General features: G+C 42.9%; 1 protein-coding gene across 1 annotated transcript in view; it reads right to left on the bottom strand.

Annotated features, from left to right (window-relative positions):
* zbtb38 (zinc finger and BTB domain containing 38) overlaps positions 1 to 13192 on the bottom strand; it is a 46810-nt gene extending 33618 nt beyond the window's left edge. Inside the window, exon 1 of the mRNA XM_078201919.1 lies at positions 13136 to 13192. The gene's annotated coding sequence lies outside the window, so the exon portion shown is untranslated. The remainder of the gene's footprint in view (positions 1 to 13135) is intronic.
* Between the last annotated feature and the right edge of the window lie 10785 nt (positions 13193 to 23977).

The raw sequence follows: 23977 nt of genomic DNA, 5'->3' as shown, positions 1-23977 counted from the left end.
GTATATGCCCTGTTTGTGAACCAGATCCTGCACTCACCCGATGAAGGAGCAGCGCTCCGAAAGCTCGTATTACCAAATAAACCTGTTGAATTTTAACCTGGTGTTGAGACTTCTTACTATGTCTACCCCAGTATCTCCACATCATAGACTTTGACAGGACTGTGAGCATGACACTTGAAAGATGAACTGATCAGAGACAATGAACCATTTATTTTGCAAGCATCCAATCTGTGCACAGCAAGATCCCACAAAGAGTAGGGACACAACCGTGTTACTCGGTTGTGGTGGTGCTGTATTGAGGACATTAGTATGGTGCGAGTATCAACCTGAACAGGTTGTCAGAGTTGGTGTGTTCCGGTCTCCAGCATTCTGAAATAATCACACAATTAGACACAAATACTGGAGTTGATGCTGAGTGTACAGCTTCAGTGCGATGTGGAATTGTTAGTTTTGTGCCCAGACTGTAGTGCAGTCGTGCATGATGTGACATTCTGAATACTTACCTTTTCATGCAGCTAACAATATAGTTCCTAACCGTTCTTGAAAAATATAACAGCATAACACAGGCACCTAATTAATGTCTTATTCCAAAAATAGCTATTTCCGAAAATGCATTAGCCCTCCTGACTTCCCTGGAAAAAGGGGCGGCATGGACAAGTTGGGCTGAAGGGCCTGTTTCCATGCTGTAAACATCTATGACTCTATGTGCTCAAATGGGTGGGATTTCATGTCCTCGCTTGAGCGAGATTGGAAAATCCTGCCCGAGGACAATGGACATTTCCATTGTCCACCCCTCGCCCGCTCTGATTCTGTGGGCGGGGCAGTAGAATTCCAGCAAATGTAGTTTTATGAGTGTTGGATGATACTTTGTCTGACCCCTTGCACTCGAGATGATCTCACTTTAGCAAAGGCACTCTAACTGAGCAGATATGCTGAGGTCAGCAAAGAGGACTAATCTGTGGTTCAAAGTGACAGGGAGAGCCCCATCTTAAAGGTAGCTGACTCGTTCGTATGTCAAATATTAAAAAACTGTAATAAAAATGCAGGGGATACAGGAAGAGCACCCATCAATAGCCAAGCTGATTATAATTGGTGTGGCAGGAACAAACACAGGATTGAAAACTGCCCTGCCAAGGTGTCTCCAAATATTATTTATGTGGGAAGATGGGACGGGCAGGCTCTATCAGTTTCCCTTAAGGGCTGGTGGCCTCTGGACCTCTTGTCTCCTCGCACAGTCCCTCTCCCAACACGCTGATTGCCCCCAATGCTCCCCCCAGGATTTCTCAACCTGAGACTCCTTCAGCCTACCTGGGCCACCACTCCTGGACGTGTCCTCCTGCATTTCTTCCTCTGTCCACTCAGCACTGTGGTGGACTTACTCCTGAGTGAGGAGCGGGATGCTGAATGCAGCCACTTAATGCTCATTCGAACGTGACATAGCTGTGGGGCACTGTTGGCAGGGATGTGTTCCCTGCCAACTCTTTGGATGGTGGCAAGCAAGACCCCGCCATCTGAAAAATTCAGGCAAAGTGATTCAGAGCTAGAGTTGCTCAGTTATGAGCAGCAAGGCCTGTGCTGACTTGCATCCGATTTACAGAGTAAAGGAACTGGAAAGCAGCAAAGATCAACCCAAACACTTCACAGCTAAATTCCCACAACTCACGTCGAACTAGAAAATCTGGTCACAGCGTACCATGTCATTCTATGACCAGAAATGAAGCCAGTTTGCCTGTTTACACCCAGAAAAGTTCCTCATCCACTCCCGCAAAAACTAAAGGAGGAAATCAACTTGTGTTGAAGCAGGAGGTTATTTCACCTAAAGACCGAATCTTCAAGCTGGGTTCGATCGTGTATCCAACCTAACCAGCCAGATGCTGAATTTATCCACCAATCCAGACGACAATCTGACTGGTGAACCCAAGTCATGTACCAGTTCCCCTCCTCATCGATACCAGCAGGACTTCAAACCTCAGATCCCCTGCAAAGGAGAAGAGGTAGACTCGTGAAATCGCCAGTGATTGTCCAAATAAGAAGAATGGAGCTAAGGAGAGCACCCAAGAAACAGGATTAATGACAGCAACCCACCAGAGTTTAAAACTATGGTTTGTTTGATCTTCACAATGTGGAAATGGGAATGAGAGATTTTGGGCGGGTGGTAGAATGTGTAGTGTTTCGTGTTATAGAGTCACAGAGCAATACATAATGGAAACAGGCCCAACCGGTCCATGTTGACCATGATGCCCTCCTATCTAGACCCATTTGCCTGCGTATGGCCCAATCCCTCTAATCCTTTCCCATCCATGTACTTATCCAAATGCTTTTGTTGGATATGAAATGAATGTTCACATTATAATCACTCCTCAAATATTAGGCAGAACTTGCAGCCTATTCACAAATAAGGCATTGCACATCTGACTAGTATGCGCTGTAGTAAATACAGCAAACTTTGGATCAAAATTAAACCCAATTCCCACTCAATTTTACCCCTGGCACCTTTGCAATTGCCATGACAATTTTCAAGTAGGGCTTATTGATATATTCACAGTTGAAAATCGGGGAAAATTGACAGTTTAAACACAAAGGCATTTGGTCCCCACTGTGGTGAGGAAGGCTATTAACTTTATCCTTACCTCCTATTTTGTTCACATTTAGCCATATGTGAAACCTTGGTTTGTATTTACATCAGCCCCTGTTTTTTATATTCATTCAAGGGATGTGGGCTTCATGGGTAGGCCAGCATTTATTGCCCATCCCTAATTGCCCTCAAGATGATGGTGGTGAGCTGCCTTCTTAAAACACAGCAGTCCATGTGGTGCAAGTACAGTAAGAAGTCTCACAACACCAGGTTAAAGTCCAACAGGTTTATTTGGTAGCAAATACCATTGACACTGTGGGTGCAAGTACACCCACAGTGCTGTTAGGGAGCGAGCTCCAGGATTTTGACCCAGCCACAGTAAAGTTCCAAGTCAGGATGGTGAGAGACTTGGGAGGGGAACCCTCAATGTTTGGGCTGAATTACCCAATTGTCCCCAGTGTCATTTTTTAATTCAATCAGGTACTCTGCTGACTCACTGTGTACCTGAATCTTTCAAACTGCTCAAATTTCCTCAAAATCAACTTCCAAAAAGGGTGTACGATCAGTCCTTTGTTTCTCAAATGGGACACAAAATAATTCCATCCCCGTCCTTACTGCCATCTTTCTGTTGTGTATTTCACTGAGAAAAGACTGATTCTGTGGATTCACTAAGCAGCCATTATTTTCCAGCTTTACACCTCCCAATGAGAGAGAGGGCAGCAGAGAGATAGCTGTACTACATGACTAGCTGTTGTGCTCGGCAGCCTCTGATGCGCATTTTGTTGAGGTTTATTTTGCTGAACCTCAAATGGTTAACTTTTGACCAATGACTAACCCTTGTTACAGACACTGAGACAGAACAATTGTTTGATAAAGGGGGGGGAACAAAAAGTGGAACGATAGTGCAAAGATAGTGATAAAACCAAGACAATGATGAGATAGATACATCAGACAAGCTGATCACTTCAAAAAAAGAGTCTCGTGGGTCGGTGAGTAATGTTAGAACAAATTAACACCTTGAATTATTTGAAAATCATGTTATTAATTTATGAAGCTCTTATGAATAACAGCCCCATGTAAGGTTCCTTGATCAACAGGGACATCAAGTGTCCAGTAACTGGAATAATAACCTGCAAGTAGCATAGCAAAGACACAAATTTATCTCACTAAAATAGGCGAGTTGGAGTCACGTCAAGGTTCAAGGAATCTGAAACAGGGTCCGAACCTACCTTGAACCCATTCACTTCCTGTTTTAATGATGGCAGGATGAGGGATGGGTGACCAATTCACTTGTAAGAAGTAGATTGGTTATTTATTATAATGAGGCCTTACCTTCATTTAACAGATGATCTATTTTTAACCACAAGCGGTCAGGTCTCCCAGGCCTCGTGCCAGCTTAACGAAGGTAAGGATGCTGAAGACATGGGGTGGCGAGGTGTCGGGGGTGGGGGGGGGGGAGGTGGAGGTGATTAGGTAGCTTTGGGGAACCTCCTCCACTCTACATTCAGGATCCCACTGGGTCCACATCCAGTGGGATCACCTCCATTTTCCTGTGACCAAGACCCTTCCTGCTTACCCCCTCCAATTTGGACTTTTGCTGGGGTTCTTGACCTCACATTATCATCCTTCTCCAACTCCCTGCACAGAACTCTCCTCCACATTACAAAACCTGGGCCAGCGGTACACATGGGCCGGAATGTTACTGACACGCTCGCTCTGATTCCAGGGGCGGGCGAGGCTTGGAGAACGGCATTCCCCGTTGGCCTCGGGCAGGATCATATGAAACTTGGGCAAACGTGCCGGTGAAATTCCGCCAATGGTCTCATTCTGTACTTGCAAATTTGTGTTTCTGTACAGCAAGACATTCCAGAACATCCCTGAGAGAACTAAGTAGGAATTCCCTGGATCAGATCAAATGCACTTCTACAAAAACAGGTATCACATTATTAATCAAAAACTGCAAGTTATTACTCACTCACTCGACTGCAAGATATAAACTGACATATTGAACCATAGAGTTAATGAGGTGTAACAAAGTAGTAAGATGTGAATTTGAGTGTATGTACGTAACTTCCAGGAGAACAAAGCTGGCTGAAGCCAGTATGACTATATGTTGTAATAGTTTCTGCCATGATATATATGTCTAATTTGCAGTGTGGCAGTTGAACTGGGCTGGACTCAGTAAATCTAGTTTTTTTAAACCATACAGTGTGCACATCATTCATCATTTTTACCATTAGCTTTTTCAAGTCTAGTGAATTTCCACGTGGTAGACGTGTAGACATCATAGAATCAATAGAGTCCCTACAATGCAGAAGACGGAGGCCATTCAGCCCATCAAGTCTGCACCAACCCTCCGAAAGAGCATCTTTCGAAGCCTCTATCCATGTAACCCTATGTACTTACCTACCTCATTAGTCCCCATAACCTACTTATATTGAGACAGTAAGGTATAATTTAGCATGACTAATTCACCTAACCTGCACATCTCTGAATTGTGGGAGGAAACCAGAGCACCCAGAGGAAACCCACGCAGACACAGGGAGAACATGCAAACTCCACACAGACAGTTACCCAAGGCCAGAATCACACAGTGGAGGGCAGAATTTTTAAAAAATAAGTATTATCCTTAAAATGCAGCAGTGAAGGGTCACATTTCCTAAAACTGACTATTCAAAAGCACTTCTTGCTTATTAAACATTTTGCATTGTCCATAGATCTTGAAACGGTGCTATAGAAATGAAAGGCTTTTCCTTCTTTGATGCTTCGACCTTCAGTGTTTTCTGCAATGGGCAAACTACTTAAATGTTCTTACCATTCAGCATCTATGTGCTGAAACAGTCTAAAACCGCTATAGCAAAACTGGTGGATTCAGCATTGTAAATTCTACCAAAACGGTGAATTACAAATAGGACGTACAATCACCACATCCACAACCAGGAATACTGAGAACGTTTTGCAGGGATATTCACAAGGTTCAAATATCTGAACCCACGGAATGAGTACAAGGTTTTTTTTCCAAACACTTCACAATAGTTGTGGTATTTACTTTTCATTTGGAGCTGATATTCCAGAGCTTTGCTGGTAGAACAATGCAACAGATGTAACAACCACAAGAGCAGCATTGGCTGTAATCTTTCCCCAGCCAATTTGAGTTACTCGTGTCTAATATTATTGCAATACAACGGTGGGACAATTGGATTGTACAACTACTATAAAAATGAGTACTTTTTTTTAAATAGAAACCCTACAGTGCAGAAAGAGGCCATTTGGCCCATCGAGTCTGCACCGACCAAGATCCCACCCAGGCCCTATCCCCATATCCCTACATATTTACCTGCTAATCCCTCTAGCCTACGCATCCCGGGACACTAAGAGGCAATTTAGCATGGCCAATCAACCTAACCCACACATCTTTGGACTGTGGGAGGAAACCGGAGCACCCGGAGGAAACCCACGCAGACACGAGGAGAATGTGCAAACTCCACACAGACAGAGTACTCTGCCTCGATTATTCATCCTTATCTCTTTTCTTCTGAATCTCAAACAAATTAAGATTTGCTTCTAATGACCAACTCTATGGTGCAGTGCACTGGTTTATACTTTATACACATTCAAGAACTGGTTCAATCCAATGTTATCCTAGAATCAATCTACAGTGCAGAAGGAGGCCATTTGGCCCCTCGACCCTGCACCAACAACAATCCTAACCAGGTCCTATCCTCGTAACCCCAGATGTTTACCCTCCGAGTCCCCCTGACACCAAGGGGCAATTTATCATGGCCAATCAACTAACCCTCACATCTTTGGAGTGTGGGAGGAAACCCCGTACTCCACACAGACAGTGACCCTTGGTTGGAATTGAACTGGGTCCCTGGCGCGGTGAGGCAGCAGTGCTGACCACTGTGCCACCAAGCCACCCCGTGTACAAATTGCACGTGTCCTTATTATAACAAAAGGAATGGATCATTAAAGTAGGAAAAATAAGTATTAGATTCGCTCTGATTTTCCACTCCAGTTCACCCCAACGATAATATATCCCATGGAATCTTGAACTTTATAAGTGAGAGGCACAGAGTACAAAAATAAAAAGGTGATCCTTAGGCCAGAGTTAGAATACTCTACTCAGTTTTGAACACTAAACTTCAAAAAGGATGTCAGGTCAGTGGAGAGAGATTAATTGGTAAGATAATACCAGAGGATTTAGCATTGAAAAACAACGAGAGAATTTGAAGCTCCTTTCAGTAGAATAGAGAAAGGTTGAAATTTTTTTCAAATGATGAGTCTTTTTGATAAGGCATGCACTGGCTGCCAAATCATTAACTAGAGTGATGCGAGTTCAGCACAAAAAGAAAGGAAAAGGTATGACTTTTTTTTTTAAAGAAACACACTAGGACATGAATGCTAAAAACAGTGGTGGAAGTAGAATCCATAATAGATTTTAAAAACAAAACACAATTAAAGGGTATTTGGAAATGTCAGGACAATGTGAATGTGAATAGTTGCTTCTGGACAGTCAACGTAGGCAGAATAGCCTCCGCCCACATGGCACAATGATATAGCCATTTGGTAGTACTGAATATTGCTGAAAAAAAAACATTTTGTCAAAAGTTTTTGTCTTGCACTCATCAGGACAAATTGCAAGAATACCAATCCAAGGGAAGCAACACATTTATACCATATAAAAATAGAGTGCTTATTGGTTGGCAGTGGACTCTTATTAGTAGAAGCATTGTCATGGAGAATGCACCAGTTGATGGTGACTGTCAGTTAACTGCCAAGCATAGTTTGAAATTTAAATCAGACAGCTTGTCTTTGATTGCTTCATTCTTTGGCAATACTGTGACCAATGAATCGTTTGTTTTAATGGGCTCCATCCTATGCTCAATGGAACAGTCAAATTAACTTCTTTCCCTTGACACTGGTTAAGAAATATGACAGGGGTTCTCTACCACAATTTATTACGAGCTCATCTTCACAGATCAAAACCGCATAGGGATTCTTGCAACTTTGTAAATAGGCCTGAGTAATTTGCACACTATGCAAGCTTAATGCTAAAATTGGATGCAAAAACACCCTGCGGGATAATGGCCACCATGATGAGTTTGCATTGTAGACTATGCAAATTCATTACCAGGCCTAAGGCTGTCACTTTTGGCCAAGTGCCAAGTTTACCACGGATTAAGGATGGCAACTTTGCTCAAAAAGTTGAGCAACAAGTGAAGCCAGCTGTTTCACACTGCAACAATGCGGTAGCAACACTGTGCTGTTCACCATTAACAGGAAGCTGCTGCAAGCCAAAAAGATGTTCTGCCTATCATACAAAGAATGAATTTTAGAACCAATGTGATGCCACAAAGACTAGCGGATCGTATCAAACAGCATGTCCCTTCTGCTGTTCGCAGTTGGCAAGGTACAGATCATACCCACCCAGCCCTGTTTGCAAACCTCAAAACACAGTGTCCAACATTAGATGTGATTCCGCAATTGGACAACATTTGCTAAATAATCCTCAGTATGCTAAGGATTATGCTGACAACCAATTTAAGATTGTCAGTCGGGCTTGGAGTGTGGCGCATTTGTATTTTTTTTTGGAAACTATATATATTAAATACACAGTGCTCTGTTTGCAAATAAAAACACCATGCACTCACATTGCACCTATTTCAGTTAAACAAAAGTGACAGCCATTAGCTGGTTCATTCCTCAGGGCAATGCCTCGAATAATCAGAGTCAAACTGCCTAGTTTAAATTTCAAACAATGCTTGGTAGTTAACTGTCAGTCACCATCAACTGGTGCATTCCCCATGGCAACACCTCTACCAGAGTCCACCTGCCAACCAATCAGCATTCTCTTCTCATAGAATACAAGTTTGTTGTTTTCCCACATTGTTATTCTTGCAAATTGTCCTGAGGAGTCGAAACTCTTTGACAAAATACCTCAGTTTCCAGCAAGAATCTATTATATCTCAAACTTTATCCTATGAATCAGAAATTGAAATGGTCGACTGTCTGCAGCATCAGCTGGAACATGCATTATTCTCCAGGAATGTTCTAGGCTTGCATGAGTTAGGTGCAAATGCGCTCAACCTTTTCTCCTCAGCATAAACTGGAGCTAACTTTGCGATGTCTGCCCTTATTCTGGTTGCTCTAGTCTCACTCAGTTTGCCATATAAGGTATACTCAAAGCCATTTAGTATATTTTTTTACAGAAGACATCTTTCCAATTAAGTTCATTTCATACAGTAAATGTTCTTTAACTTAAAGGATGGTGTACAGCAGCTACTTAATGAAACAGCTGCTATAATTAAGTATGCAAATTAGGATCTGACAACAGAATCTCATAGTATTTGCATCTTTGACACTCCTGGATTATATTCAGTCAGGAGCTCATTATTTTGTCAAACAACAATCCCAGCTCTACAAATAAATGCTATAATATAATTTTCCACTTCTGTAAATTGGTAATATGCACCCCACACACTGCAACATGCAATTTCTCATGTCTCAATTCTTCTAAACTTGTATGATCAAGAGGTCAGGATTAAAAAAAAATCCCACCTCCTTAAGTGGTGCCTCCCCCAGTCACTTGGCTTTTGGGGTAAATCACACTTTTACATACGAGTTGTGAATTAACCATGTCTCATCCACAGATGTTTACCCATTTGTTTATACGTGTTTGTCTTTGTGACATTACATCTAAAACTGGTGAATTTCAACCAAATAACCAAGAGTGAGAAATTGATTCAATTTCCACATCTCTTTCATGTGGGGTCCAAAAGCAGAAACTTCTTTTGTGGATGATATGGAGATGCCAACGTTGGACTGGGGTGGGCACAGTAAGAAGTCTCACAATACCAGATTAAAGTCCAACAGATTTATTAGGAATCATGAGCTTTCGGAGCGCTGCTCCTCCAGGTGAGTGGCTATTTTTTTTTTCTGCTCGGCGATTCTGCGTTGTCGTGTGTCTTGAAGGCTGTCTTGGAGAATGCTTACCCGAAGATCAGAGGCTGAAGGCCCTTGACTGCTGAAGTGTTCCCCGACAGGAAGGGAACGCTCCTGCCCACTCACCTGATGAAGGAGCAGCGCTCCAAAAGCTCGCGATTCCAAATAAACCTGTTGGACTTTAACCTGGTGTTGTGAGACGTCCGTTTTGTGAATGTCACTGCTTTTGGTAGTTTTGTATTTTCACTTGATATCCAAGCTAAATTATATAGGCTTTGGCAGTAATTTTAACTCGGAGCAGGTTCAAATTAGCCACCCATTATATACATCAGACCCAATTCTAACTTCTATAAGATGGAAGATAAGATAGATGGGAAATATAAATGAATGGGCAACTTCACGCTACTGCCCCAAGTGAAAATTACCCTAGCCATCTTTTTATCCACCACATCTTCGTGCCAAAGGGAATTTTAATTGTCATAGTCCATGGATCAGTAACTAAAACCTTTGATCAAATTTTGACAACCAATGCTTATTCTTCAGTGGCAAATCTTTTCAGAAATGGAAACTGCATGAATTCAGATATATTTTCAACTACAGTAACAACAGGTGGACTTCTCCCGCTTGCAGGTTCAGTGCCGGATGGGAAAGAGAATTCGGCGGGTGTACAAAAATTGGTTTTACGCTGGCGTGAATTTCCCCATGGATATCTTCTGCTGGTGCCTGGCATGGTGGATTTGGAAACCCGCTGGAAGATCCTGCTAAATGGATGGAGATCAAAGTCTGATCAGAATTCCCCCCCCACTCCCAGTTCTCTGCAACGCTGGGGGGGAAAACACGCCAATCCAGAACATGTCTGGAAAAACGTGGACTCACCTTAAGAACGCCTGGGGCTGCCCCCGAGTTCGATATGGAGGCCGCCAGCAACTCAGTGTCATAAGGAGGTCCATCTTCCAGCCTCAAGAGTTTTCCTGGAGATCCATCTTCTTTTTCAGGAGGTCTTTCTTCAATAGTGGTTTAGTGATGTTGGGCATCAATGTGGCACTCAGATATGATGGTGGGGTGCCCACCCTGCCACAGAATACAGCGAAAACCCCCAGGTTGGGGGCTGGAAGATATGGCGTGGTTTCCCCACGGGCCTTCGCAGTGGGAAACACTCGGGTGGAATTTTCTGTTTTCTGCACAGAATGCTGGCTGTGGGCGGGTGGGCGGGGGGGGGGGGGGGGGGGGGGGTTGGAGGGGGGGGGGGGGTGGAGGGGGGGGGGAAACCAGTATGCAGCTCGCCAGCTGCACAGTCAGCTTTTCTCACCACACTGTGCAGCACTCAACGCAGAGCCATCATACGGGCAGCTCAGAAAAAACAATAATGCCAGGAAACTGAAATTTTAACAAGGGCACCTTGATCTCAGAAAAAACAGGAATCTTCCTCCCCTCAACCAACCCCCCCCACCCCATGGGAACTCCCTCTCATGGCCCCCCTTCCTCCCCCCTCGCAGTGCCAGGGTATTGCCCTACTACATTCCTCTCTTCCCTCCCTCCCTCCTCCTGGGGGCTATACTAACCTGTGCACCCCTGGTGGGTTCCTTCCACCTGGTTCCCATTTTTAAAAACTTGTTGTAAACCTCACCACTGTCACGTAACGTCAGCGAGACAGGAGATCCCAATGTCGGCTGGGGGGAGTGGGGTGGGGTGGGGGGGGGGGATCATACAGCTGTGAAGCACTTCATTTACATTATAATTTATTTAAATGAGGTTCCTGACCTTTCTGGGCAGGAACTTTGTTAATGTCACCAGTGGGGAGAATCTGAAAATGAGACTGTGCCAGTGAGATTCTCGAATGTGGGCATAAAAACGCTGCCTCTGTTACCACCACGGGACCAAGTCCATCCATTGTTGTAGTAAAGCATTCTAACTGAAATGTATTCCTTTCTCAACTCCAATTGGACTCAAGTCTTCTGTAAGCTTTGTAGTAATTCAAGGGAGTCGGGTGTAACTTCAGAATATTAAATTCTAGAGTGTTGAGTTAATTAGAGATTTTAGCTGACTTTATGTACAGCAGAATGAATGACCTTCATTTATTTTCTAAAATAATAATTACAAGAGAAAAATCAAGAGGTTTTACAGAGGATCCCAGACACATTTCTGATCCACGTGTACCTTTCTTACTGTTCTGGAATTGATCTGCATGAATGCGGTAATACCAAGACTGCTGCAGTAATTAATGAATTACCAAAAATCCCCATTCATCACATTTTATGCCATGTTTCCTACATTAAACTTGTACTTTTATCTAACTTGGCACACAGATACACAGCCCCCTTTGGATAGGTGAAGAGTTGACCCCTTGCACTCCTTCCTCTCCAACCCCAAACTGCTGAGGCATGGTGGCACAGTGGTTAGCACTGCTGCCTCACAGAGCCAGGGTTTGATTCCCGACTTGGGTTACTGTCTGTGAGGAGTCTAAACATTCTCTCCATGTCTGCGTGGGTTTCCTCCAGGTGCTCCGGTTTCCTCCCACAGTCCGAAAGACGTGCTGGTTAGGTGCATTGGCCACGCTACATTTTCCCTCAGTGTACCCGAACAGGCGCTGAAGTGTGGCGACTCGGGGATTTTCACAGTAACTTCATTGCAGTGTTAATGTAAGCCTACTTGTGACACTAATAAATAAACTTCACAATTTCAGCCACTTAAGTGTTGAGAGCTGCTTTTGTTCAGCGTCAACTGCAGCACACATTTCCAAATGGAAGAACTGGGACTAGAGGTTGTCCTCTCGACCTCCCAGTGGTGGGTTCAGTTATACAAATAAATAGATCACCACCACCTACCCCCTCAGCCAAAACCTGTGTAGGGCCTGGGAGATGACGAGAGTAAAAGAGAGTGAATTTACCTTTTGTTTTTAAAAAAGGGTAGTGTTCTATTTATGTACACACATTCTTGAAGTCAACTTCAATTTTTCCCTCTGCCGCTGAGTCATAGTGTCAACCAAGATTCATATCTGACTGCCGTGGAAGGATAGATAATTAACCCACACAAAAGGAACGTTTCAGCCTTTTACACAAAAGAGTAGACTATGTACACAGGTCAAACCATGTGAGGTTGACATATGACTTTGTATTAGTTCACATTGTGGTCTAAATGCTATTGAAAGTGCTGAATGGTGTAACTGCAAGTGCTTCTGCTCAGCACAACGTTGCAACAAACACACACGCATGACCTAGTTCCACAGTACAAGCTGCAGAGCAATTAATTCAGCATTTCTATCAGTGTCCAAACACTGCTTATATACTGCTTGGGTTTGTAAGCTAAGGCTTCTATGAAGTCTGCTCACCAACCCATTGCAGTCATTTGCTTCTCCTGTCCCCACCAGCCTGCCTTTGAGCAAATTTAGTTTTGAATGTTAAAGTCAACCGCATCATGCCCCGTATATGTTTTAATGCTGAAATGACAGCGAAACAACAGCAAGGATATTTTAAACAGGTAGTGTCCAAAAACTGAATAGACCATTCTGCTATATGATCGCAAGAACAGATGCAATCTAATCTGCTTTTTCTTCGCATCTCATTTGAGGGATAATTCAACCCTATTATAATTCAGTATTGTGTGTCTGCCACATACCTGTAATGAAGTAAACAGTTAAATAATTCACCATGTCTGACAGCACCATTACCGTGCCACCAATCCGTTTGAGGTCTGCAGCCATTCCCTCGACTTTTGAAGCAATTTCAGTTGTAATAACCATGCAAATTCAGTGCAACATATTGATAACACATCCAGGATCAAATATAATCACTGGTGCTGCTCTTATCACTTTAAAATAATTGCCATTTTATTCCAACCGTGTTACTTTCTGTGAATGGGGGCCAAGTGCAGCAAATGCTGCTCCTTGCAGCATATCACAGAGCTGTGCTGCAAGGCTGCGAGCACTCAACCACAGCAGAAAGCAGCCATTTTGAAACCAAGAGCAGAAAAACAGAATTGTCTAATTGTAAAATGGCTGCTGCTGAAAGACTAGCAATTTCAAAATACTGATAGAAATGAACCTCACCACTCTAAATTGCGGATACCTTCAAAAGTGGAATAGGGCAATTTTTATTTCAGTAAATTGCACAGCGAACAGCGCTGGGGGAGTATTCTTTTTAATCACATTAGTTATAGGTTATCATTTTGTTAATTTTTCACTTGAACGTACCAAACCTCTTCAAGAATACAGATATTTTCCAGTAATCAACACTGAATTGCATTTGCCACCCTGTTTTATACTTTATTTGCAAACATTTAGCATTATAATTGGACTGCACCCAGGAGGCTGGCAGTTTGACAGATCGATGGCATTGAGTTGGATACTAACAAACGTTGTATGTATTTAAAAGAGAAAAATTAATTTCAAGCATAGAATTGAAGATGTTCTCTTCCTGTCTACTTCACATTGTACAGCGCCCTTAATACCACGCAAAGCGCAAATCCCTGAAGTTCAAATTCACCCTAAATGGGGGCAGCCTTCTTCCATTGCTTCGCCCATTTTGCCAATTTACAGTAATGCACCATTTCTTTTGTTGCAATGCCAGGTCCACGACGAGCACAGACACAAACGTTGCTGACTGAACAAAGTCAAACAATCAAGAAGAATAGAGTGAAATTCAAGTGGATGAAGGAGAAATCCCAAGCTTGGGATGCCAGTGCTGGTTTGAGCTGCTTGGGCTGACAGGATGCGGTTGTCAACGAATATGCCGTAGTTATTGGGAGGCAAATGGTACTTTCAGCACTTGCAGCGGCTAATCAAGCAATTGATTTAAAACAAACTATTTGTGCTGCAGGTGAGAAAGCCATTATATTAGAGAATGGGACAGCTTCCATTGACAATCATAGGATGCATCTATATCATTAGTATAACTTCCACCTTCTCACCCTTGTATTTAGTGGTTGAAGTACAGCAGGCTGGTTAGATTACAATGAATTGACAAGGTGGAGAATAACACAATTAGTAAAACATGCACTCAATTCTGATTATGAATTTACTATTAAATACAGCGCCATGATCTTTTCAGAGCCAGCAAGAACTGAAATGTAAGTGAATGGCTGAGCCTCACAGATGCGCTCATATATCTTTGAAATGCTACATTTCCAATAAAGCAATTTTTCTGATAAGAATCAGCCAGTTACGTCTTATACAAAAATGGAAAACTGTCTTTTCGGTGCGTTTCTTTTTTAGCAAGATCCACTGCAGCATTTTTTCTTTAAATGGGCACTTCAAAAGATTTGTGCTAAAGATGCTGTGCCAGAAACTTCCAGATCAGCAAACACAACGAAAGGACTCAGTATTATATCTTTGCCTTACCTGCTGCTTGTCGTTAACGTTGAATGTAATAGCCCTCCCCGCCCCATCTCCCCAAGCCCTGCGTACATCAGTCTAGAATGAATAACTGTGCATTCTGATGAACAATCAAACTCTTTCAATAAACATCCTTAACCAAGGATACAATGAAAAAGATTTTTTTAAAAAAAGCCAGCTGTACGTAAATATCAAACAGAAAATATTATGCGCCATGCATGTAAATCCTATCTGCGAAGAGGAAACAAAAACACCTAACGCAATCAGAAATATTTTTACAGTTTTCATGCAAAAAGAACACAAAAACAGAGACCGATAGACACTGGGCATCTGTCGTGATTACCTTCTTTAAAAAAAAACAAATCAAAACTCTCCAGTTCTCAGGAAGCTGTTGTCGCACTTGTGCTATTTATCGAAGAAACGGGATTCCTGAAAATTCTGCTCGTCAACAGGACTGCTCTGTTAAAATTCCCCGTCTGCAAACCTGTGAAAGCTGTTGCGCGAAGACCATTTCTCCCAGGGCTCAGAGCCTGAAGCTGACTACTGCAAAGGCCACTTGTCACACTAGGTGAGAATCAACCCATGATATCACTGTCGAAAATACCAGTCAGAAACATACAAGCGGTGGTACACAATGTGCACCACTGCTAAAAATAGACTCGTTGCATCTGCTATCGGAACATAAACCTGGATCTAGAAATTCAAATCTGAACTCTGGTGAAAACCGAAAGAAACGATATTTGTACGGAGAGTTATCCAGCAACACCAATGGCATTATAATGCAAGAAATTATTTTTAAAAAACAATCTCAGTGCAAACAGCCTCAGTAAAGGTACTTGGATGATATTTAAGTAATCTATTACTTTGAGCTATATGAAGCATTTTTTTTTAAATAAAAGGATTATCTACTTTATGTTGCAATGCAGTCCTGACTATACTCACCAGTGCTGTCAAGGCAACGTATGCACAGTATTTACATACTCACATTTGAAACACAGGGCATCGGACACAGTTATCAATACATGGCACGTTCGGAAAAGAAGCAGTATTAAACCTGCCTGCCATTTTTGGTTTGCAGTAGTAAGCTTAGTCCTGCTGTATACTGCACCATAGCTAGGGAAGGGGGAGGGGCAGCTCACCTTAAATTCAGTAGCTGTCAACTACATGGTGCTGATTCAAATGGATAGGAGGCAACGGTGAAAACGTTGTCGTGCACTGATGATGCAAGATGAGCCCCGATCACCAAATTAAAAAAAAATAAAAAGGCAGTGTCACCAAATTCTGCTGTGATGGGAAAACAGACACACCGCACACACTTGAAACTGACTGCTTCCTGTCCAGTCAGTCTGCCTCACAGCTCAGCTCGAAGAACCCAGTACTTCATCGCAAATGCAGTGCAAAAAAAAAATAAAAGAATGGCAGGAGCATCACCATTAGGTGGAAGTATTTGACAGAAAGAGGCGATCCTGGGCTGCGTTCGCCAACATGCAATTTAATACAGATCTTGTATCTCGCACCGAATCCCGAAGCAAATATCGGAACCGTTTTAGATTCGTCGTGAAAAGCCAAAATCTTAAAAACCTTCAATTCCTGGATTTCTCTGCTGCGATGCTATAATTAATCGGTCTATTTCTGCACCAACAACCACAGAGGCAGAATCTCATGTCACATGAGCAGTCATTGGTGTTTACAGAACATATTTAATATGGAAACAGAAGCCTTGCAAATTTCTGCAGGGTTGTACTGCCACATGACACCAGGGTGCATTGTGAAATTCTATTTCCTTTTGATCCTTTTCAAATGATTATATATATTTTTTTAAAAAACAAACCTAAAGAAATATTAATTGAAAATTTAACTGACATCATGGTTGCTTTACTCCAGGTCTCTTGAGCATGAAAGTAATTACTGTGCCGTTGAAAAAAAACTGTTTAAAATATTGTGACCTAAATAGCCACTGGGAGTTAAAACAACACACATTGCGAGTAAGAAAGCTTGTAAAAGAGGAAGAATATGTTGCTAAGCCAGTTCTCAAGTGCCACATTATTACAGCTGTAATCTCCTTTGGGTTACCTTCATTAATGCCCTCATGGAGGGAGGGAGAGTCTCACACCGACATCATCAAAGCCTGCGGTGATGCAACTGAGCGTCTAATTAACTATATGTTGTCAGGAAGGCAGAATATGCATATCAACAACATCCACTGATAACACACTGGAAAAGCTGACGTTTCCACAGAACTGATTCAAATCTGTATATCAGAATGTTCAAACCTTTTCACGAGGGAAATTGAGATGCCCATGAGGGAGCGCATGAGCGACAGATCTGGGCCGCCTACTACTGCTACCTCTGTCACTTCTCTTTCTCTAATTTTACATTAGTACATTGCTATTCCTTTTTTTATTCATTCGTGGGATGTGGGCATCGCTGGCTGGGCCAGCATTTATTGCCCATCCCTAATTGCCCTTGAACGGAGTGGCTCACTCGGCCATTTCAGAGGGCATGTTTTAAGTGTCAACCACATTGCTGTGGCCCTGGAGTCACATGTAAGCCAGACCGCATAAAGATAGCAGATTTCCTTCTCTAAAGAGCATTAGTGAGCCAGATGGGTTTTTATGACAATTGACAATGGGTTGATGGTCATCGTTAGACTTTTAATTCAAATTCCACCAGCTGCCATGGTGGGATTCAAACCTGGATCGCCAGAGTATTACCCTGGGTCTCTGGATTACTAGTCTAGCAACAATACCACTACGTTACCATCTCCCCTTGTTCATAACATGGATCTCAACTCCACTCCTCCCTCTACTAGTCACTGTTCTTCATTGCCCCCTAAATAAATGCTGCTGCATTCTAGGAGTTCACAATTCTTGATATTACAAGAATTCCCTGCCAACAGCCTTACAGTATTGCAACAGTGGGAGAGAGGGTTATGGAGCTGGATCCAGCTTGGATAACCTGATGTTAAAGTTAACCAGACTCAAAACATGATCTTAATGTAGGCATCACTCCTGTTTGAGCCAGTTTATTGGCCAATAGAAATTATGCAATCCTTCACGGACAGTCCCACTGGCCAATAGTACTCATGTGTTGACTGATTGACGTGACTCTGGACCAATACAAGTGAGGTTTTACTTTTGACACAATTCCATTCATACAACAGTGACAAGAACCAGCATAAATAACCAAATGCAAAGCTTTCTACTCATTAAGCTTAGATCCATAATAAACATTAGCGTTAGTACAGGACCTTGTTGCCAGTAAGGAGTCCCTATCATTTGAAGGCAGCCTCCCTTGAATGTTTACAGTTAAACAGCAAGGTCAGCAGCAACATTATTGCTAGTACTGTGATATCACACTCCTCCCAATTGTGATGCTGCGTTGTAGAACACAATGCTCGTTAAAGGGGACAAAGAAGTAGGATAACGTTAGGAGAGTTAGATTCAATGCAGGCCCACACAGAAAGTGACTATTTTATTGCAATATCAGCTTCTCAAACCTTATACGTCCTTCTCCTACTTGTAGACTGCATGCGCCTCAGGAAACCAGCCCTTCACAGATATGCTGGATGCCACTTCATGCAGAGACCTGCGGCGGGATTTTACTGCCTCACTCGTCTCAAAACCGTAAAATCCCACCCAAAGTCAACAGACCTTCCCATTGTTTGCCCCTCGCCTGCTCCAATTTCCATGACAGGCAGGGCAGTAAAATTCCGGCCCTGGAGTACAACTGCGTGGGATAGGTCTCCTTCATTCATTTTGCCAAAACCAGATCTTTAACACTTGGAGACCTACATTTTGGAGTTATATAATTCCAAAGTTCACAAACCCACAGCTTGCTTGCATTTAGGAGTGCAACTAATGGAGCGAGAACTGTCCACCTCAAATAAGTACCTTGAGAGGAAATCAGACAGGTAAGAGTTTCTGACCACAGTCTCAAACTGACAAACAACAACATCAAAGATGTGTATTTAATGAAATGTAGATAATACGAATCTTTTTTAAAATTCATTCATGGGACATGGGCGTCACTGGCTGGTCAGCATTTATTGCACATCCCTAGTTGCCCTTGGAGGATAATTGAGAGTCAACCACATTGCTGTGGCTCTGGAGTCACATGTAGTAAGAAGTTTAACAACACCAGGTTAAAGTCCAACAGGTTTATTTGGTAGCAAAAGCCACACAAGCTTTCGGAGCTCCAAGCCCCTTCTTCAGGTGAGTGGGAATTCTGTTCACAAACAGAGCATATAAAGACACAAACTCAATTTACATGAATAATGGTTGGAATGCGAATACTTACAACTAATCAAGTCTTTAAGAAACAAAACAACGTGAGTGGAGAGAGCATCAAGACAGGCTAAAAAGATGTGTATTGTCTCCAGACAAGACAGCCAGTGAAACTGCCGTTGTTTTGTTTCTTAAAGACTTGATTAGTTGTAAGTATTCGCATTCCAACCATTATTCATGTAAATTGAGTTTGTGTCTTTATATGCTCGGTTTGTGAACAGAATTCCCACTCACCTGAAGAAGGGGCTTGCAGCTCCGAAAGCTTGTGTGGCTTTTGCTACCAAATAAACCTGTTGGACTTTAACCTGGTGTTGTTAAACTTCTTACTGTGTTTACCCCAGTCCAACGCCGGCATCTCCACATCGTCACATGTAGGCCAGACCGGATAAGGACGGCAGATTTCCTTCCCTGTAGGACATTAGTGAACCGGATGAGTTTTTCTGACAATCGACAATGGTTTCATGGTCATCAGTAGATTCTTAATTCCACTATCTGCCGTGATGGGATTTGAACCCATGTCCCCAGAACATGAGCGGAGTTTCTGGATTAATAGTCTGGGGATAAGACCACTAGGCCATCACCTCCCCACTGTATGTATGATTAATTCCAGAGTAAAGTGCAAGTGTTATGTTGTTATTCATTTAAAAAAAACAAATTGTAATGAGAATGTACATCTTTGGTGCGCACAATTTACTGTTGCACTGAAGTTGATAGCGGCACAATTGAATCTAAGTGTAACTCTCAAAAATTGGAATATATAACATGGTGGCAGTGGGTGTCAGAGTAAACAAACTTAAGTACTGAATTAGATTGAAAAATTAATCCAAATTAGTGCAAGAGAAAAACCCAGTGAATTGTGCAAAAGGGCCACTTCAGCAATAAGCACTAAAGCTCCAACCAAGATGAATTGGGAGGCTGATGATGGGCATTTGCTAAGTTTAAACAAAAGTGCGGACTGACATTCAGTAGCTTTCTAAAAGGCACCAGTGAAGAGGAAAGGATCATGCAGTTAGATCCTTTTGTGGGCAGGAGAGAAAGGGTCAGATTTGTTTAATAACTGGGAGCAGAGTGAAGATGACAGCAGAAACCCAAACACACCTCCAGTCAAAGTCAAACCATTGGGTCCCCCAATATAAATTTCAAGACCTGATGCAGAAATCAGGTGAGGCTGTTGACAACTTCATAAGATCGAAAAAAATGTAGCCAGAAAATGTAAATTTATGGACACAGATGAAAGGCTGCTAGGTCAGCTCATTTGTGGCTCTATGCACCCGGAAATAGAAAGATTTAATTGAAATGACAAGCACGCAATGTAACAGGTCGTAGCTGCCGCCAGAGTGCATGAACCCACTGGTAGTTGAATGAAGATGCTGCCTCACAGCGCCAGGGACCTGGGTTCAATTCTGGCCTTGGGTGACTGTGTGGGGTTTGTACGTTCTTCCTGTGTCTGCGTGGGTTTCCTCCGGATGCTCCGGTTTCCTCCCACAGTCTTGAAAGACGTGCTGGTTAGGTGGATTGACCCGAACAGGCGCTGGAGTGCAGTGACTAGGGGAATTTCACAGTAACTTCATTGCAGTGTTAATGTAAGCCTAACTTGTGACTAATAAATAAACAAAAAGCATGAGGACCCAACTTTTCTCTCCCTGCTCCCAAAATGTGCCGAAAAAAGGTGTGATGGAAAGGCAAATGTCAGCGCAGACTGCTGGTTCATAATCTGCTCCTAAAAACAAACATCACTGGTGACTTTTTGTACATCAAGAGGGAACAGAAACTGTAAGCTTTGTGCACATGGATGTCAGAAACCTCGGCATTCAAATTTCAATAGATGCAGAGGGCAGACTGCTCACAGACCCAGGTGCTACTAATTCCCCTGCTTTCAGTTTAACATTAGGCTGATAATGCCTGGAAAGGCCTTTCTTTAAAAAATGGATTTGCAGCTTCAGGTTTTGTTGCAAAACATGGTTAACCATGGCACACTTAGTGATGGAAGCTGTGTTCAGTACTATCCTTACCCCTCTTGGGATAAAGCTTACTTGGCAGTAAATACAAGGACAGACAACCACAAATCCCCATGACATCAGACAGCAGCTTGCAAGATGTCGCCACACTCCGGCACCATCTTGAAACCTTGGTGTTGGCTTCTTCAAGGCTGAGGAACTGCCCAAACTTCCTGTTGCAGCCAATAATGAAGCCTGAAACACGTCCTCTTGCTGCTTTCTTTATTTTAATTCGACGATGAGCCCTAGGTTGTGCCTGAATACACTGCTCACATGCTTTGCACTCAAATCTTTCAGACACCACCGGAAGGGGAAGAGTGACCTTCAGCACACACGAGCGGACATCAGAATATAAACGCTTTTTTCTAAACTAAATTAATTTAATTTATGGACAGTTAAAAAGTGACTTTGTAAATTAAAAGCACCAAAAAAGTAAAAAGCAGCAGAGATATTAATCTTATTTAACTCCTTCACACCTAAATATCCCTCTGGGAGTCTATCCATTCAGCTTATTGGAACATTTTTTTCTGCTACGGTGTGTGTGATTTGCCACTGAGAAAAGGGATGGGCACATCTTCCTCAGTCTCCATACTCAGCTCCATTTGAGCCCAGCTAACTGAATTCAAAGCACAAACCAGTCAAAATTGATCTTCTGACAATCATGGTTTCTTAATGAGTGAGAAGTGAGAAAGGGAATAAAGTGTCACCCAATACCATCGAGATGTTTCAGCAACAAAGCAGGGCTTTGTAAATGCAAGCTTTTGTGTCTGCTGCTGTCATTAGGAAGAGATTTATCAGGGTTACTGGCCAGTACTGAAGTCAGTAACAGGCTCCATCCACATCTGCAGGAATTTAAGATTCGCGGCACCCCTGTGATGGTCTGGTTAGTCTCAATTCTAAGAGCCTCATGCAAACTATTCACACAAAAAAAATCAGTGTGGATTGTAAACTGCGGGATTCTTCAATAAAACAATGTTTCCCAACAAGGTGGGTTGGTGCACAAACAATTAGTGGGAGAATCAGTCTGTGTTCTCCTTACACATTAGTCGCATGTGACTGACCACTGAACAGAATCAAAAATAACTTTAGCTGCCCAGGATCCGGGGTGGAGCTGGTCACACTGGGGTTCTTCACGTTTGTGCTGACCTTTGAAATTCTGTGGGGAGGGGAAAGGGCAGATGTTCCCTTCCCCCATCATGTGACTGTCTAGGGACATCTTGGGCCTTCTGGAAATGCAATTGACAAGCTGAGAGGCACTCTCAGAGAGAGCCAATGCAAATCCCTTAAGAGCATTAAGAGACCCCAACTCAGGGGAATGATAATCAATCACAGAGGCGATCCATTACCTTTCCCAAGAATTTCCAACATGCAGTGTAACAGAAGATGCCAAGAGCAGAAGTTTCATTAGGTCCAGCCAGACGTTCTATCCACTGGAGCGCTATGTGACGACTCCAACATTCTAGATGGCATTTCAAAGCTGTTGATGCAAGCGCCCTTGCATGCACAATGTGCTGCACTACCCAATAGGAAAATTACCCTGCATTTAAACATCTGAGCCCCCGCTAAGAAACATTGGGGCCTGGGACGGCAGAGTTGAGTGGCATAATTTTCCCAGATTGGAGCTGTTCTCACTTGGACTGATGAAACTTCAGTTCCTCACTATTTGTGATGACCCTGCTTTCTTACTGAACCTAGAATCCCACTCCATCCCCTGGCCCTACTATTTTATATTGATTTCTTTCCTTTATTGGTGGTGCCTAAGGAGCTTGTTGTGGCATTCGTTACTTTGGGGCCATCTAATGTCTTCTTTTTCAATCTGTCAAAATAGGTCCAAAGTAAAGCCCACATCAGCCTCTCATGAATGACAGTTTTGTTCCTCTAAACCACAGCTTTCTGTGATGTTGTAGTTCATTATTCTGGAGTTTCCATCTTCCTCATTTTAAACGATTGAAACATTTGAAACCATCTGCAGTGTGTGGCTTTTGAAATTTTTTGGGATGTGTGGAGTTTGCACATTCTCCCCATGTCTGCATGGGTTTCTTCTGGGTGCTCCGGTTTCCTCCCACAGTCTAAAGATGTGCAGGTTAGGTGGATTGGCCATGCTAAATTGCCCCCTAGTGTCAGGGGACTAGCTAGGATAAGTGCATGGGGTTATGGGGATGGGGCCTGGGTGGGATTATTCTCGGTGGAGACTTGATAGGCCAAATGGCCTCCTTCTGCACTGTAGAATTCTATGATTCTACGATCCTACGAAATTCAAATTGTGAGGTTTTGTACCTTCCGTTTTGTTCTTAATATTTCTTCAAATTCTTTGAGCTCTCAAGTTAAAAGGGGTTTTCATTTAGACTTTCCCCAGATTGTCAGCAAAAAGTAGCCTCATGTCATGTGGTCCATTTTGAGTTATGCCAAATAATCCACCTGAATTCCGGGTGGATTATAGTTCCCCAGGGTGAAAAGTAGGGAATCAGCCATTAAGAGTTTGATCTCATTGACTTTTCCCACACTGCAAAATCTAGCCCTTATCAAGGAGTACTATAGTTTTTTTAACTGAGCCAATCCCCTAAATTCTAAACAAAAAGGGTGAAATTTTCCATTCCAGTTTGAGTCCCCTGGTGGAGGCGTGAACTCGGAGTATTTCCTGCTGCAGAGGATGGGTGGGAAGTTCCACAGAATCACGTGATGTTAGCCTTATTAATTATGCAGTCAGAGGTGTTCTGATGTTTTGGGCTGTGGGCCAGTTGGATGGTGCACACCCCACTACCATATTGAAAAGGTGCCCATCACAAACTTACCCACCACTGAAGGAGGACACGGCTTGCCAATCCCAGGGACGTCTGCCCCCCAG

Source organism: Mustelus asterias, chromosome 3 (genome assembly GCF_964213995.1).
Source record: "Mustelus asterias chromosome 3, sMusAst1.hap1.1, whole genome shotgun sequence".
Lineage (NCBI taxonomy): Eukaryota > Metazoa > Chordata > Chondrichthyes > Carcharhiniformes > Triakidae > Mustelus > Mustelus asterias.
The sequence above is the reverse complement of the archived record's forward strand: the minus strand, read 5'-3'. Positions and strand labels throughout refer to the sequence as shown.